We start from the raw sequence: 17,177 nt of genomic DNA, 5'->3' as shown, positions 1-17,177 counted from the left end.
AAGGCTATTTTAACAGCCAAACGCAGAATGCTGCACAGCCACATTTCTGTTGAGATTTAGGAAAACGGTTCTTTAATTTTTCTTGTGTTTAGGTATTGGTTCATCTGTGATCCTTTATTGTTATCTACAATTTGCCCTGCTGGCTGCAACCCCATTTGAAAAACACAAGTGCTGTTCTCTGCTTGGAGCACGGATCAGGAAAGGCTGTTCCCATAGTATGTATTAAGACCATATTGGAATGAAATGTCTGTGTAACAAATTAGATTTATAGACAGATGGATAAGACAGGCAAATAGATGAATTGGGTAGAGATCCAGTACCAGCTGACATATGGTGAATCAATATTAAAATAGCTGTGTTAAACCACAAGGCTTTTACACTGTGTATGTTGACAGGAGTTAACGGGTGGAGAACGAAAGCGAGCTTTTTCCAAACCAAGGTAATGGGACAAGTTTTTCAATTATGATCTCAGTAAGCCAAGGACATTGGTATCCCAAAATGGGCAACATTTGCTATTTAAGAACAAACAGTACTGGTACAGGTTTGCCAGGTTATCCTGTAAATCCAGAGCAAACAGGTTATAAGCACTGGATGAAGGAACGTTAATGCAAAGAAAATCCTGTTGCTCCTAACGCTGAGAGTAACTGCTGTAATTGTCATGGACCTTCCCCCTCCCCTGGCTGGATGGCACAGAAGGGCAGAGGTTGAAACAGGTGTCCCGAGACAGGTTGGGATGCTTGACACCAGCTGTCGGAGTAATACACATTGCCACATAATGACTCTGACACAACTACAAGCTCTTACCTGTTTCATGATGTGTCTCAGTTAATCAGAAACTCCTGCTGCTGAAATATTATTCATGGCAATAGTACCTGGAGCATCTGCTAGGCTGGGGTCCTTTCGCACTAGGCATTACACAAAACTGTAGCAAATCATAGTCCCTGGGACTGATGACTCATTTCTATTGCGCTCAAGGGGAACTTCATCCCTGGTGCCAGTAGGAACTGTGGCATACCTTCCCATACCAACCCGTGCATGTCCTTTGTAGTACAGCTCTCAGGTAGTAATGCGTTGCCTGAGACTTGATCTCAGTAAGGTAGGCAAAACCTGTGATGAGAAATAATGGGGTCAGTGGCTGTGCTAAGGTAAAATAACCAGCTAATGGGCAGGACAAGAAGCAGTAGGTATCTGAAGATGAGTTTAAACCATTACCAGTACTTCTGCATTGACTTAGTAGGCCTGTGCAGTGTTTCCATCAGCAAAGACTTGGACCCTGAATATCACATTTTTCTAGGGTAAGAAGCAAACAAAAAAACCCCAACGAAATACCCTATGAAGCCATGGGTCATAAGGACCAGTTTTCTGAATCTGGGGATGCACAAACAAAAAAAAAAAACCCTGCAAAGACATGGGTCATAAAGACCAGTTTTCTGGATTTGGGGCTGCACAAACAAAATTCGTTATCCATCATCTTAACCACACAAATCCAACACTGGTCAAATTATTCCCTGCCTCTCCTCTTCCTGAGGAATGCAGACCAGATTTAAAAGCAGACTCACATTGCTATTTGGGTACTTTGCTAACATCTGGTGCTGATCAGAGGCCTCTGTGTCAGTTAATCCAGCTCACAGCTGGATTAATTCTAAGAAAAATAAATATCATCCACAGCTACTGGACTGTTGAACCCCTGAGGACTTGGGTAGGAGCAAGGAAGGTTCTTGCTAAATTGCCTCCTGTGTTATCAGCTGGCTGTGCCTTACAAAAGGGACAGGTGCCCCAAGTCCGCAGTCCTGGCTGAGTGAGGTGGCTGAAAGTGCCTTGGTCTGGGCTTAAGCTGTCAGCAGGTGCCATGTCAGAGGGTACTTGGTGGTCTGGAAATTGCTCCTGCTATGCACTGTAGAATCAGTGCAGTCCTGCTGTATCTACCCCCCTGCAGAGCCAAGAAATAGGTCTGGATCGTGAAAAGCAAAAGGGAGATCAGCTCACCATATGAAGGACAATCACCTCCTGCAGGAGAAGCAGAGTTCTGAGGCCAGACAGAGAGAAGGACTGTCTGTTTTGAAGAGCCAAGCCTGTGGTGGATGAGTGTGAAGACCAGGCTATGAGAGCTAACTGCCTACCGCTGCCAGGTTTGAGTCTCTTCTCTGCATTACACATCTTGGAGCAGAAGGGCTGGTTGGGTTGGAGGAGGGTGGGATGTCTGCAGTCAGCAGTTATCAGTATTAACTGGTATTTCAACGGTGCCTTAATACTGCTACAACAGGGGCTCATCACCAGCTTCTCATTCTTTCTTAAGTGCTAGGATCCTAAAGGATTGCTCAGATCTGTTTTTATTCTACCAGGGTATAATTGCTACAGGGTGGGTCTTGAAAGGCCACACTTCATTTACGATGTTAGACTTAGCCCTTGTGTCGCCTCCGAGGAAGAAGCTCCGAGCTGCTGCAGGTGATGTAAAATGTGCACCTGATAGCAGATGAAATAAAAAGGTAACTGAGTGTTTTGGTGAGGTGGGAGGAAGTGTGGAACTGCTGTTGACTTTGCTCAAGTGGCTTATTTGGGTCTTCATCTAGTCAAGAAGCAATGCCAAGAGGAAATTCCAGCTGAAAAGGCATGAACTCCCTTTTTCAAGGCATCTCGAGTATGTAACAACACTGTCATGCTATTTTTTGGCCTGTTTCATACTGGAGAAACTCTTGAGATACAGTACTGTCAAATGAAGTACAGCACACAGAGACAGTGCAAAATCCAAGTGTAACAGAGTAGCACACAGCCCAGTGTAGGCTATGTTGTACATAGGTGTATGTGCATCTTCTTATTATGGCAGTTTCCAAACTGTGGAGTCATGGAGCAGCTGGTTAGCTCAAGAGGTGATAATCCTTAAACGCTGAGGTAGATGGAAAGGATTGTCATATAGCCATGTTGATATGGGAGGGCCTTTCTGCCTTGTAAAATCTAAAATCTCATGTTTCTCACTATCTCTTCTAATTTAGCTTTCTATGGAGGGTTTTAACAACGTGAGAAGTAATTAGAAGTAAATATGGAGGTTTTCACCATCTGCTCATATTTTAAATCCACAGTTGGTCAAGCCCAGCACACTGAATTTGCAATAGGTTTTACTCTCTGCTGCATATAGTACAACTCATCTAAAGCCCTAGGGAGAAGGTTTGCAGGAGGAGGCAGCGAAATTGCCATAGCACTGATCCCCAGACCCTACCATGCCCTGCAGGGCCATGAACAGCAGGACAAACCCTGCCGCTTCCGGAGAGTTTTCTGGCAATGGAGACAGAGCATCTCTGCTACAGGACAGGATGAGGAGCTCTAGGTTAGGGATGGAGGAATGTGCTGGGTGCAGGGAGAGGGCTGCTGTGGGGCACTGCAGTCACAGCCAGGCAGGGCAGGACACCACCAGGAGATCTGCCACCCCATCTTCCTTTGCTGCTGAAGAACTCACTAGCTCCACAGTTTATAAACTCTCTGCAATGGTGTCCAAAACAATCCTGACCTGGAAAAAAAAAGAGTATTTTCTTTTCCTTAGTTCAGTGTCCCATCAAGTTAACTAGACTGGAAAGACAGACTTGTCCTAATGAATACTGGCCTATATTTCTGTCAGAGAAATTATAAGGGTTTATGATGCAAAGGCATATACTTAAGATCACCTTATGAAAACACTTCAATTGCCTTTTCAGTTAGCATTAACTTTCCAAAATTTTGAAAACTGCTGATGTTTGAGAAGTTTGGTGTTCCTGCCTGTGGCAGGGACACAGCTGAGTGGTTTTGTTTAGGAGGAAGTAAAGTGTGTTTTTGTCAGAAAATGCTGAGTGTTTATGCAACAATCAGCCCTGCTCAGATGGCACATCTGCTTTTTCAGAGACTGGCAGAAATGCAGTTATAACAGTAACATTTTGTCCCCAGAACTACCTGAAAAAGAAAAAAAATAGCCCAAAGCTGGTCACTGCCTCCACCTGGAAGGAAAAGGCTCCCTGACATAATCAATTCGTCCCATAGCACGAGCCCCACTCCTGTCCACAGAATGGGGCAGCCAGCTGGGAATAGGAGAGCCTACAGAACCCCTCTGTGGAGATTTCCCCAGCAGCATGAAGAAGAGACCAGGTAGACAACAGGGAATTCAAAATATTTGGCAGAAACCCCTGGAAAGCTGGGCACTGTCATCTTCAGGTATGGTGTCAGTTGTTCTTTTTTCTTGACTGGGTAGCATGAGTGTAAGAAAAGCACTACAGCCATTTAAATAACAAATGTAACTTCTCATTGGTCTGAAATACCTCTGGTTTCCAAGGGACTGCAGTAGGAATATATTTTCTGTATTCCTCAAGAAGTTGTCTTTCCACTTGGTGATAAATTCTTCCTCTATTTCTTTCCTTGTTAGCTTCTCTATGGCACTTTTCCTCTCTTTTTTGAGTCTGTAGCCTGAGGTACCTCTCCATTACTCCAGTAGTCTTTATCATTTCCCACCAGAGCATGGATAGCCTCAAATGAGTTTGAGCTCAAGGTCCTGCAAGCATGTGCCAAGAGTGTGAACTGCTTGCTGATGCTGTTGACCATAAGTTCCTGCAAAAAGCACCACAAGGCTCACAGACGAGTTAAATGCTTATTCGCCACCAGGTCACATTTCTCAGTCTGCATGGAAAAGGGTGACTGGGGTTCTGTTTGATCTCCCAGCAGAGGTCTGATATGGGGAGGATGGAGATCCTTGCTCAGCTGGTCAGAACAGCAATTGCTGAGGAGAGTTGAGTGAATTAAAAGGTGCCTAAACTCCCAAACTGACAACCCATGAAAGGCATCCTCCTGCAAGTCACAGTGTTACCCAAGCCTCTCTGATACCACAGGGCCATCCAGATCGTGGACCAGTGAATGGTGCACATTTGGGGCACAGACCAGCAAAGTTCAGTAGGTAACTAGGTCAGTGCTTGGGTGAACTGGGGCTTTTCTGGAAACAGCTCAGAAAAAGATTAATCTTTAGGCTGATTCTCAGTCAGGAAGACACACTGAACCTAAGGAGAAGATGTGACACATTGCAGTGCTCTCTGTACACTCCCAGAGGCCCTGAGGACCTCACCAGCAGTCACAGGGAAGGGAGCGCTCTGAAGTGGAGCATGAACCTTGCCTTTAGCTTGGTTTTTTTTCCCCTGGGCTGTCTAGGAGGTGATCTCCCTTTTCCATTTGCCTGGAGTGAACATTACTAGAAGCAGGGAGGCAAACTGGGAAGCCAAGGGAGCAGAGTACAGACAAGGGTCAGAGCTGCTGCTTTTATCTCCCGGGAGGAATTCTACTGTGCAAAAATGTGTGAAAGCAGTGAATTTTAGCCACCAGTTTGTGAGAGCTTGTCATGCTTGTTTTGAAATGCTGTCAGGCAGGGAGGGCTGGCCACAGCTCTGGAGGAACAGCCACACAAACAGGAGGCTTGATCTCACGGAGGTCCGCTGGTGTGCAGTGGCTGGGTGGCCTGGATCTGCAACAGGAAGGACTCCACTGTCTCACAGCCTGGGATGCAGCTGTGTGCACAGCCCCAGCCTACAATTAAGCAGTGAGCCTTGGTCGTCCTCTCCCTGCCGGTCACTTAACCACACCTCAGATCCCTGCTGTATGTGGTGTGTGTCTTCTGGCTCTCAGCCACACTGTAAGGTTGATATGGGGTTTCCAGGGCTGTGAATACTGTCTGTGTGTACCACCATGGGTGTCATTTAGATGTCTCCATTGTGAATGGAAGATGAAAATTATAACAGAGATGATATGAAGCTGAGATAATGTCTAAGAAGAAACAGTGTCTAAAAACCCACATTAGGAAGGATCTTAGCTGTGTGCTCAGCACCACCCCACATGGTTAGCAGGCTGGACATAGACATGCTGGCCCAGAAGTTTAACCGTGTGGGAGTCCTGCTGTTGTCATGAAGCCAGTATGTGAACCCACGTGATCGTACCTATGTTCAGCATTTCAGTGTAAGGAAAGCCCAGGTTCATCTTGGTCTTTGTGGTTTCCAGGGAGTGAAGTAATGATCATCATGTCAAAGGATGTCCAAGGTTGCCTGCTGGTCTGGTCTGCTGAGCATTTGGGTGAGAACCACACTTTGAAATAGTTCTGCGACGGGTTCTCTCTCACCTGCCAGAGCTGCTCCAGCAAAAGGAGAAGCTCAGTGTTTAGGAAGCAGCAGAGCACGGCTACCTGAGGAGCTCTGCTCTGGCTTTCAGACAGCACGTTTCATGTGAGCCCAGCCATGCCTGCCACATACACACTTCCTTGGGCAGTGCTGCCCCCAAGGCAGTGCCTCCACCTAGCCTCTCTCCAGACTGGCACCTGATAGAGTTTCAAACTATTTCAGCTGACTGCATCTGTGCAAGGTAGTAATACTTACTTATGTCAGCAGCAACCACCCCATCACGTGTCATCTCTTGGAAATGAAGCAGGACAGTGTTTGGATGAGAGCCCTCCAGGGACGTCTTGCATGCTGCAGCTTGTGATGGCACTGGCTGACTAAGCAAAGTCCGCTTTGAAAGAGCGTTATGGGAGTGTGCTGCAAGCAATGCTGTCTTTGACATGCGGCTTGAAAGAGAAGTCCTCACAGCTTATTGCTGTTCCCATTTCAGGAGTGCCTTTCTCTCCGTAGGAGTGAGTGTTTAGTAAAGCTTTTGCATCAGGATGTTAGCTTGGATTTACTGGCTGGTTTCCAATTCAGGCAGTTACCATCTACTTCTGCAAACTTTCCATGCTGTTTCAGTTGGCTACAGAACGATTTTTCATTTCATGTTCAAATCTGATTTAAATAGTTACTTCATACACTTGAACAATTCCTTTATTTCACACGCAGTGGTGGGTGAAAGGATGTGATGTAGCATATACTTGGATCCACTTCAGTGGAAGCTATTACCATCACTACTGGGGTTGCAACGCCAAACAAATCCATGCTGAAGGCAGCAAGCTGGCAAAACTGGGAAATACTTCATTGTAAAACATAGCGTAGGGCTTGTAGTGTCCTGCTCAATATACCAGCAGCTCATGACAGAGATCTATAGTAACTCCAACATGTTATTAGTAGTGAATGTTTAGTTCTTGAAAAGATTACTGGTGCTTATGCTAACCATAAGAAAGGAGATCCTTCTTCATTGAAAACAAGCCAGTTAGTTAAACACACAGCTTAGTCTCTGCAACAGTGACCAAACCCCACTCTAGATGCCTGCAATTTTCTGACATCCAAAAAGGACAGACTCCTCAGCTACTTGAGTTCCCTCATTTCACCAAGTAAACTTTTTTCTTCTCCTATGTTCCAGCTGTTGAATTTCATTTGCCACCCTCTGCTGAAAACTCTATTTATCCTTTTCCTCCCACTTTTCAGAACTGTCATGGTTATCAGCTTAGCAATGTGCAATGTAGGTTCTTGAAATCTGATGTCATCTTGCTTGGCATATGTTACACCCTCAAATAAGCTGTTGTGCTGAATAATGTAGCATATGTATATCTCCCAGGTACTCCCAACATCGTGAAAATGTATCAGTGCTCTGATTGTGTGCCACTTAAACCAGGATTTTTGTCCTTGTGTAGAGCTTCCAAGTCTGGTGTTACCAACAGAAATAAAATCCTCAGCTCACCCCCTCTTCTCTGCAGCATACGGCTCTGCCTATCAAACCCTGAAAAGGTTCTGGGAAAAGCCTACTCTGACAATCTTCTGAAGAAAGAAATTGTGCTTGCTTATATACGCCCACTTGTCCTGTAACACTTGAGGTGCTGCTTTGGGTGGGGTTTTTGCTTGCATGTGGTTTGTGTGTGTGTAGTTGGGAAGTGGCGTGGAAGGAAAATGCAGCAGTGAATTTCAGCCTTCCACAGGAAGCTCAACAGAAAGAGATTAACACCCAAAATGGTCTTCCCGAAGGGGTTCAAATGGCATGCTAGGAGACCCTCCTCTCCCGGGGGACAGCGCAGAACTAGATCAGCTCGCCAGAGATGGTGTGGAACCACTTCCTTGGAGGATTCTTGGGACTTGGCTGGACACAGCCAGTCCGACTTAGCAGCAGTCCTGCTCCAAGTGGGGAGGGACGAGAAACCTCCAGCAGCCCCTTCCAGCCAACACTGTGGTGGTGCTGTGTGCCAGAGTCCGACCACCCTGGTCTAGGAGGCTGCAGACCATGACCTGAAGCCTGGGGAAGAAGAGAAGGCAGCGACCCAGAGTGGCTAAAGCAGGCGGGGTGGTACCACAGCAGTCCTGCTCCAGCTGCAGGCCATGCCTGGGCCTTGGGTTCCCTTGAAACGACCCTGCAGGGCATGGTCTTCGCCTGGAAACAACGGAGCAGACAGCCACTCCTCCCAAGGGCCCCTTCCTCCTTTTTCCCAGCGGCTTGGGCATCCTGTTACAGACAACTCCCTGCAGCCAGCCCTGAGATGGACGGCCTTGCCCCTTGCACAGCACGCTCCCCACCAGCCATGGGCACAACTAGGCACTGAGGCAGCAGACATGGCACTGCTCAGGCCGAGTCAGACACATGCCCAAGCACTGGCTACCTCTTCTGCCTTCTCAAAGAGCCGTATAATGAGCAGACCCAGGATGCTCCTATGGTGCAAGGGGCTGCAAGTGGTGCCACAGCACACCAAGTGCCTGCTCAGATGGAGTCTTTCGTTTTAACTGACGAGGTCTCTAAAACATCCCGTTTTCAGAGAAAACTTCTGTAATGTCTTTTCTTGGAGGAACACAACAATGAATGCACATAAAGTAGTGCTCTCCAGTTGTTACTCACAAACAGAAGCATCAGCTCTAATGAGCCACCTTCATTTTTCAGCTTTAATGCTTTCTGCATGCATGTTACTGGCATCATGTGTTTAAGTGATTGAAATTTGAAGACTTTGAAGCCATTAAAAGAAACTGGAGTCTGATCACCATTGTGGTATCTGGTTTACAGTTAGCAAAACATTCTGTTTTTCCTGGATCCCATTTACACACTGGGAAAACACTAGGAACAGATGGTTTACTATCCAAGTTTTACAAGCGGTTCAAACAGGAGTAGGCACCCTGCATGCTGCAATGTTTATTGAGGTTCAGCACAATCAGCTCCCGCTAGTCCCTGCCAACTGCATTAATTAAGTTAGTGGTGAGTATGGGGAAAAAGCCTGAGGAAATACATTACATTATTCTACACAGTATTTAAGATCACAGCTAAAGAGTTGACATAGATGAAAGAGTCCCATGTCTAGAGCAGAGAATTTAATTTTCTTGTTAGATTATTTACAAATACCAGTGAGTAGCAAAATAAATCTTTAGTTTCATTTCATCCTGCAGATGGGACAGGCTCTTAGAACAGTTGCTGGTGAGAGGTACTCTATCTGGAGTGCTTTTTTGTTAATGCTGATCTATTAGCACAGAGGGAGAAGTAATGGGAAGATTTTATTTGCAAGTGGTTCTTTGGGGCACCTAAAAAGGTGTCTTTGCTGTTCTTGCTTTTGGCCAACAGCTAAACTTTATACATCTCTTTCTTTCTTTGAGCAAGACAGTGTGAGAGAGATGCTGGTCAAGATTTACAAAGCTCAAATTGATAAGGAAATCTAGGACCCCATCTTCTTCAACTACATGTGAAGCGCAAGCCAGCAAGAAGGTCTGTCTTTGTGCTATGATTTCCATGTACATTTGTTTTCTAGGTGCATTTTTCAAGTTCAGCAAGAGCTGTACATCAGCAGAGGTCAACAGTCAGTAGAACGTGCAGTCTAATAGTTTTCTTTCTTGCTTACCCAAAGTGAAAATTCTAATGAGTAGCACACTCTCCCCTGCAGGTGAAATATTTTCATAGCTTCCTCTCGATACCTTAAAGTGTGACAGAGCTTCATTATGCTGTTAAAGTCAGCATAATGACTCATTTAATAGCCCAAACAGATCTGCTCGGAAATCACTATGACTCATGAAATATAAGGTATAGGTTCTATTTCATTAGTCTGTAGGAATATTGACCTGGAGGAAAAGATTTCATGTTAAATAAACACCACTAGCTAAGAGATTCCATGCTACAAATGGAGTTTTAAATTTGGAGAGAAGTGGTGTAATGGGCTCTAGGTTCCAAACAGGCTTTGTTACACAACCTTTACACTGCATTTTTTAAACTAAGCCACAGGTGTTAGTAGCTATAAAATGTCCTGTGGATGGTATACTGGTTGTTTATAGGATTACTGATTCAGGAGAAAAAAAGCCTTTCTTCTGAGTAAGTACTGAAAAAATGTGACACTCTGGTTTACTTTTAGGACACAAAACCTAGGGCCGGATCAGCTGGCCTCATTTACATACAATAGATCTTTGTTTAATAAGTATTGAATTTTAATATGACTGAGAACTTGACTGCTGGAATCTGAACAGAATCAAAATGCATTTACTGCTCATATTGTGACAGCCAGAATTTTGTTTCCTGGGAAAATCTGCAGTAGCTCTGCTCAAGGCTTGCCGAGAACTGAGGCTAGATGTTGTGACAAGGCATCATCAGATTTGGCACTTCCACAGCAACTGAAGTTCTGCTCTTCTTTCCAAAGCCTTAAATACTTTAAAATACCTTCTAGAAAAAAACACAGCTCTGCCTTATACGCTTGAATCCTCAGGAAGACAGAATATTAGAAGTCGCAACTATGTTCAGTTTTCAATGAAGGAAGAGGTTTAGAAAGGAAGGAAAATAAAATTCACTTGTGCTCTAACACAGCTAATGTTGTTCAAAGAAATTCAAAGGGTGAGTATTAAATCATTATAAAGTAACAAGATAAATGCTTCTATCAAGAAATAATCCTTTTGTTTCTCTGTCTGAATCATTTTGTCAAAAGCCCCAGGTAATTCTTAGCATTAAATGTTCTGGGGCAAAAAAATCACTGCGTTAGTTCAACAAACAGAGAACACATGGTTTAGAATATCTACCTGATATCTCTTTCGAGGAATCAATCAAAATTTCAACTCTCCTTTCTGTCACTCTGAGTACCTTTGTCTTGTGCCAAAGTATTTCAGAAAGAATACACTTTTAGCATGAGGTGCTATAGCACACCTTGGAAAAGACACGTGGTGGGATTACGGACTGCTCTGACTCCTAAGTGATGAATGTGCTATCAGGTCCTCATGCAGGATCCTTTCTTTGTATTTGTGGACATGCTGTTTGCTGCTCCACGTCTTTCTTTGACACCAGGCTCCAGTATGGTAGCCTTCTTCAGCTCTTGTTTTGTAACTTCTGTTGAGTAATATTGTGAGCTGTAAAACAACTTCTTTGCTTTCACCATTGATGGACAGATAAAGTGACCCCATCAGCAGCTGGGCCCTTCAAGGGCACCTTGGGGATCAGTCTCCAGAGATGACAGAGCTGCATATCAGGCTGGGAGATACAGAGGTCAACCTTTGGAAAATCTTGTCATATTGCCCAGCCTACAGCTCAGTGGCTCAGGTAGACCAAACTAAGCACTAAAGGCTCTTCTTTGTCTTGCTTCAGTGTACAAGCGCCTTAGTAAAAGCATACTAAAACACAAGTAGAAACAATGTACTTAAGTCCTAAGTGCATATCGTTTTGTAAGGATAATATTATAAGCTGCAGGTCCAAGAAATAATATTGTCCCTTTCAGAAAGCTTTCCTGACCAGTGCCTGACCAGTGATCTCAAAACTTATGTCATTTTGTTCTGAGAGTTAAACAAGAGAAGTGCATCCGTATCTTTGCAAAAATACTTAGTTCACTATATCCTCATCCATATGGTAAAGGAAAGCCTAAGAAAATATCCTATTCTCCTTCCACCAGACACTGTGGGGTACCTTCCTGTGATGTACCTGAAGTTACCAGTAACTTCTTGCAGAATTCAGCTACCGACTAATTGGGAAGGTCCTGAAAAAGCGTGAAGAGCAGAGGAGCACAAGCAGTGCAACTGCTTATGCCAGGTCAAGCTATCCCATCTATACAGCGTTGATGTTCGACCCGTGACAGCACCACAGACTTCTGAAAAGCACACCTGGAAAAAATAAGTTTTGTAAAAACATGGGAGGGGAGAAACTGGGGGCAAGTTAATACATCTGCCATTAGATGTAGTCAGAAGAAACGAGTAGGAAAATTAAATGCATCTATATAAATTTAAAATCACTCTATATCAATTATTTCCAGGGCGTGTCACCTTCATATGCTGAATTACCTAAATTTTTGTAGGAATTATGTCAAACCAAACCCCAGGGAGACATCTGGTAAACCTACAACTGAAGGAAATGTTACTAAAGCTGAAAATACACAAGAAAGTTATTAAAACATCAGACCACACTGAACTGGCTGAAACAGAATGCAAAGAATATCATTATTGTTAAGAGCTGGCAGCTAATTGCTTAGTGAAAATCAGATGGTTTGTATCCTGTGGGTAACTTCCAGGAGTGTAGCCTATTTTATTCTTTTCAAATGGTCTTTAGAAGAAATGTGGTCTGGCTTTGTTCTGTACCATCCCCCTTGTGGCAATATGCAATTTCAATAATGCTTTAACAGAGCAGCAGATGTAGTGAAACAATGCAGACTCCAAGGTTGTCGAAAACCCTTCGTATGGCCTGACAATTCAGAGAGCAGATGTCATTCTGGCACTTACTCTTTCTTTCTCCAAGTGTATATCTTGTGATACAGGAAATAAGACAATTCCCTCTATGCCCCTGGACAGTTTACTTACTCAAATGGTGAACAAGGCACCTCTCAAAACTGATTTTTCTTTTATGTCAGACTTTGCCAGGCACAATAAACCAACAGGCATGCAAGAATTTTGGCTGCCAGAACTGTGAGTTAGAAACTTGAGAATAGAAAACGCAGTCTTATGCAGATGCGGGCAGGACTTTTCTAAAAACGCGTGCCCTTACTGTGAAGGAGGTAAGGAAATCTTCCTTGACTCTGCCAGATAAACCAGCAAACTCATACTCTACGGCAGTTTTCCAGACTACAAATCACTTTAGAAACTTGGCGTGTGCTTTAACCCAGCTCTGGAAACCAGCCCCTCGTATTTCTCAGGAACACCCGCCTCTCCTGCACCCAGGTAAGTCAGCCAGCATCCAGGAGCTTCCTTCCAGGAATCTGGCCCTCTCAGAAACCCAGCAGAGAAGCACTGGCAATAGTCAGTGCAGAGGACTGACACCATCTTGATAAAAGGGAAAACACAGTGGGCAAATACTCTTAACAAAGTCTACACTGACAAGTAAACAAAAGCCCCTAAAATTGCCATGGACTCCTCTTCAACTGTTTTCCTTTACGAGCTATACAGGTTAGTAAAAGAGACTTCTGCCCCCAATTTTCTGTCACTGATATCCCAGCTTCTCTCATTTAAGCTGTATGTCAGTGGTTGTCATCGCTAACCTTGTTCTCCCTGGACTCTTTGGTGGCATTTGATGTTTACTGGACAGGGCTGAAAACAGCGCAGAGCTCTTGGAGATCGCTCTCAAGACCTGCCCATTGCTGGAGGTGGTATCTAGCAGGTACCGTGCCTCCCACAAAATATTCCTCAGAAGGAAAAAGTAAGCATCCTGCCTGCTTCAGTCCTTCTAAACACATCATTCCGTTGCTATGTTCTCTACACTGGGCGCTGCCGATTGCCGACATCATTTCAACACTTCTTCTTCCCTCTGTGAAGACAGCTACCTGGCTCAGTTAAAATAAGGAGACCAGATAAACAGAATAATCCTTGTGAGCTGCTAAGGAAGAAGATAGAACAGATAGGAAACTGCTTTCTTAACCCATGGAAGTCAGGGGAATTTCTGAGTTTTTCATATCCTGCTCCAAGGAAACAGGACCTTTCAAGGATTTTTGTGAAAAATAAGGTATTTCTGCCCACTGCAGAAAAGCTACTAATCCATTGGCTCGGACACTTGCCTAGAGCTGTGGAGCAGCCAAAATGAGTTCTCACTTTCCTTAATTCAGAGCAGAGAGCTGAAATCCCTCTCCCACGTAATCACAGAGTATCAACTATTCCAGGTGAATTTGTGCCTGTTCTGTAGCCATCAGTTCCCTTCCCCCCTCTCCAAGTTCCTATCTGGGTATGAGCAATCATTCCTGTCTGAAACAGTATGTTTTTTGTAGATCATACAGGTTTCAAAAACTTGCATTTTCCAACAGCAACAGTTTCAGCAGAACATGTGTCACTGGCCATTGAGGTGCTGCAGCCCTTCCTCTTCCCCACAGCTGCTGCTATTGGAGGAATTTCTAGAGATGCCTCTCACTGCAGTCACAACTAAGAGCAAAACTCGCTGGGAAATCCTGACCTGAACATATGCAGCCCAGCTGAACCAAATATCAGTCTTGTCTTTTAACAGTGAGAAGAAAAACTTTCTCCTTTTCTTTTTTCATTTTTTTTTTGTGCTTTTAATAATTCTCAGAACACAAAGACACCCCATAGCTGGACCCCACATGAAAACCTAAAGACTTTCACTTCAGCATCTGACTCTTTAATGCTATGGCATTCAAGTGCAAGGTAAATGTAAGTTGAAATAACTGACTGCAGGAATGGAAAAAGGTTGGAGAAGGAGACTTAAGATTTAGAATAAAAACAACTAAAATGCATAGGGAAAAGAAAATCAGCCACATTTGTTTGAAATAATTACCTAAATAAGCAATAACTGCAAGTGCCAAAACCCTATAAGAACATGGGTAGGTGAAAACAGCTACGTGGAAGTCAACAGAGAGTGAAGCATCAACGGTAAGAGGGCAGACACGGAGACACTGTTTGCAGCACAGTGGGGACAACAGCCTATTCCTCAAATAGTGAAGGGCAGCTCCCAACATGACCATTATTACCACTTGCACAATTGCTGCATGCCAACAGTAAGTCAGCTGGCAGCAACTGATAAATGATCATTCACCGCAGCGTATGACAATAGAAGCAAAGCTGGACTGCCACCTCCATCACTTGAAGGTTGCTTTGGGTAAGTTGTAGCTTTGCAGAGACTCTCACTTCCTCGCCTGCGCTCTCCCTCTCTCACCTCTGTGCTCTTGGAAACAAAAACTGTGAGGTGTTTCTGTGAATTGGCAGGCTGCCTAGCCACCTTGTCAAAATGGCTTGGCAAATCTGAGCTGAGCACCGGATGCTTACACAGGGACTGCTTCTACTTAATGAGCCCGCTTGATACCCAAGGCATGCAATTTCTCTGCACTCTTGGTTTAACTGAAGGACCAGGAACATTCTGTATTTTGATAACAGTAAATCGCCACAGTATTCTCCTGGAGAAGCTGGCGGCCCGTGGTTTAGACAGGTACACTCTTCGCTGGGTAAAAAACTGTCTGGATGGCCGAGCCCAGAGAGTTGTGGTGAATGGAGTGAAATCCAGTTGGTGGCCGGTCACAAGCGGAGTCCCCCAGGGCTCAGTTTTGGGGTCGGTCTTGTTTAATATCTTTATCTATGATCTGGATGAGGGGATTGAGTGCTCCCTCAGCAAGTTTGCAGACGACACCAAGTTGGGAGGGAGTGTTGATCTGCTTGAGGATAGGAAGGCTCTGCAGAGGGATCTGGACAGGCTGGATTGATGGGCTGAGGCCAACCGGATGAAGTTCAATAAGGCCAAGTGCCGGGTTCTACACTTCGGCCACAACAACCCCAGGCAACGCTACAGGCTTGGGGACGAGTGGCTGGAAAGCTCCCCCGCAGAAAAGGACCTGGGGGTGTTGATCGACACCCGGCTGAATATGAGCCAGCAGTGTGCCCAGGTGGCCAAGAAGGCCAACAGCATCCTGGCCTGTATCAGAAATGGTGTGGCCAGCAGGAGTAGGGAGGTGATCGTGCCCCTGTACTCGGCGCTGGTGAGGCCGCACCTCGAATCCTGTGTTCAGTTTTGGGCCCCTCACTACAAGAAGGACATAGAGGTGCTGGAGCGTGTCCAGAGAAGGGCGACGAAGCTGGTGAGGGGTCTGGAACACAAGTCTTATGAGGAGCAGCTGAGGGAACTGGGGTTGTTCAGTCTGGAGAAGAGGAGGCTGAGGGGAGACCTTATCGCTCTCTACAACTACCTGAAAGGGGGTTGCAGAGAGGTGGGTGTTGGTCTCTTCTCCCAAGTGACGAGTGACAGGACAAGAGGAAATGGCCTCAAGTTGCGCCAGGGGAGGTTCAGGCTGGATATTAGGAAAAAGTTCTTTACTGAGAGAGTAGTGAAACATTGGAATAGGCTGCCCAGGGAGGTGGTAGAGTCACCCTCCCTGGAGATATTCAAGGAGCGTGTGGATGTGGCATTGTGGGATGTAGCTTGATGGACATGGTGCTGTGTGGTGTTGGGTGGGTTGTGGCTTGTTGTTGTTGTGTGGTGGGTTTCTTTTTTTTTTTTTTTTTTTTCCAGGTTGGACTTGATGATCTTACAGGTCTTTTCCAACCGTAGTGATTCTGTGACCCCACATGCAACACTTGAGCATTGTAAAAATTTGGAACATTGACATTCATGATGAAAAAAAGCCCATGTGGCTTTAATGAGGGAATGAGCAAAACGGGCATGGACAGCGCTGAGGAACAGCCTTGTGCCATAGGCTGATTTACTGCAATATCTTACTTGCTGTGGAACTAAAGATGTCCCATCACTGATTGCTGGTCTCAGCTTAGCTTTTAATGAAACACAGTAAAACCTTGCTCACTCAGTCTTACACTAAGGCAGACTGGCCTAGCACATCACAAGTAATTTCTTTCTTTATTTTTCAAAACCTGCAACAAGTCATTGGGTTTCCCCCACCTTTTGCCCACAAGAGCAGTATGTCGTAGCTAGTGAAGCAGAGTCTTTCACAGTCCCAAGTACTGTGACACTGATAAATCTCTCAGACAACAGGTCAGTGAGGGTGAAAGCAGATGCCCTGATGCCTTTCCCATTGCTAACCTTTTGTTTCCTTCTCTTTCCCAGCTTCTCTTTCCAACCTGATCTGATTTCACTTGGGACCTGGGATCTGTTCCTGGGAGCTTTCCTCCAGGTGGAAACAGCAAACTGGTGTGCTACAGGGAACACTGGACCTCCTTCTTCCCTTCTTTGCTTTAACACATCCCTGAGGTGGTACAAAAACTCACCTGTCTTCCTGGCAGCTACCTCCGATACAGAACTCTGCTCCAGAATGGGGTGCCCCCAGCGCTCCCCATTGCTGGGCAGGCCTCCTAGCGCAAGGAGAAGACCAGTATAGTGGGGCTTGGCTCCTGCCGTGCTGCCCAGACCAGGACACAAGGTACTGAAAGAGCATTAAGCCCCACATCATCATCATC

This window comes from Gavia stellata, chromosome Z, assembly GCF_030936135.1.
Source record: "Gavia stellata isolate bGavSte3 chromosome Z, bGavSte3.hap2, whole genome shotgun sequence".
Taxonomy (NCBI): Eukaryota; Metazoa; Chordata; class Aves; order Gaviiformes; family Gaviidae; genus Gavia; species Gavia stellata.
This window is presented reverse-complemented; position numbering follows the sequence as displayed.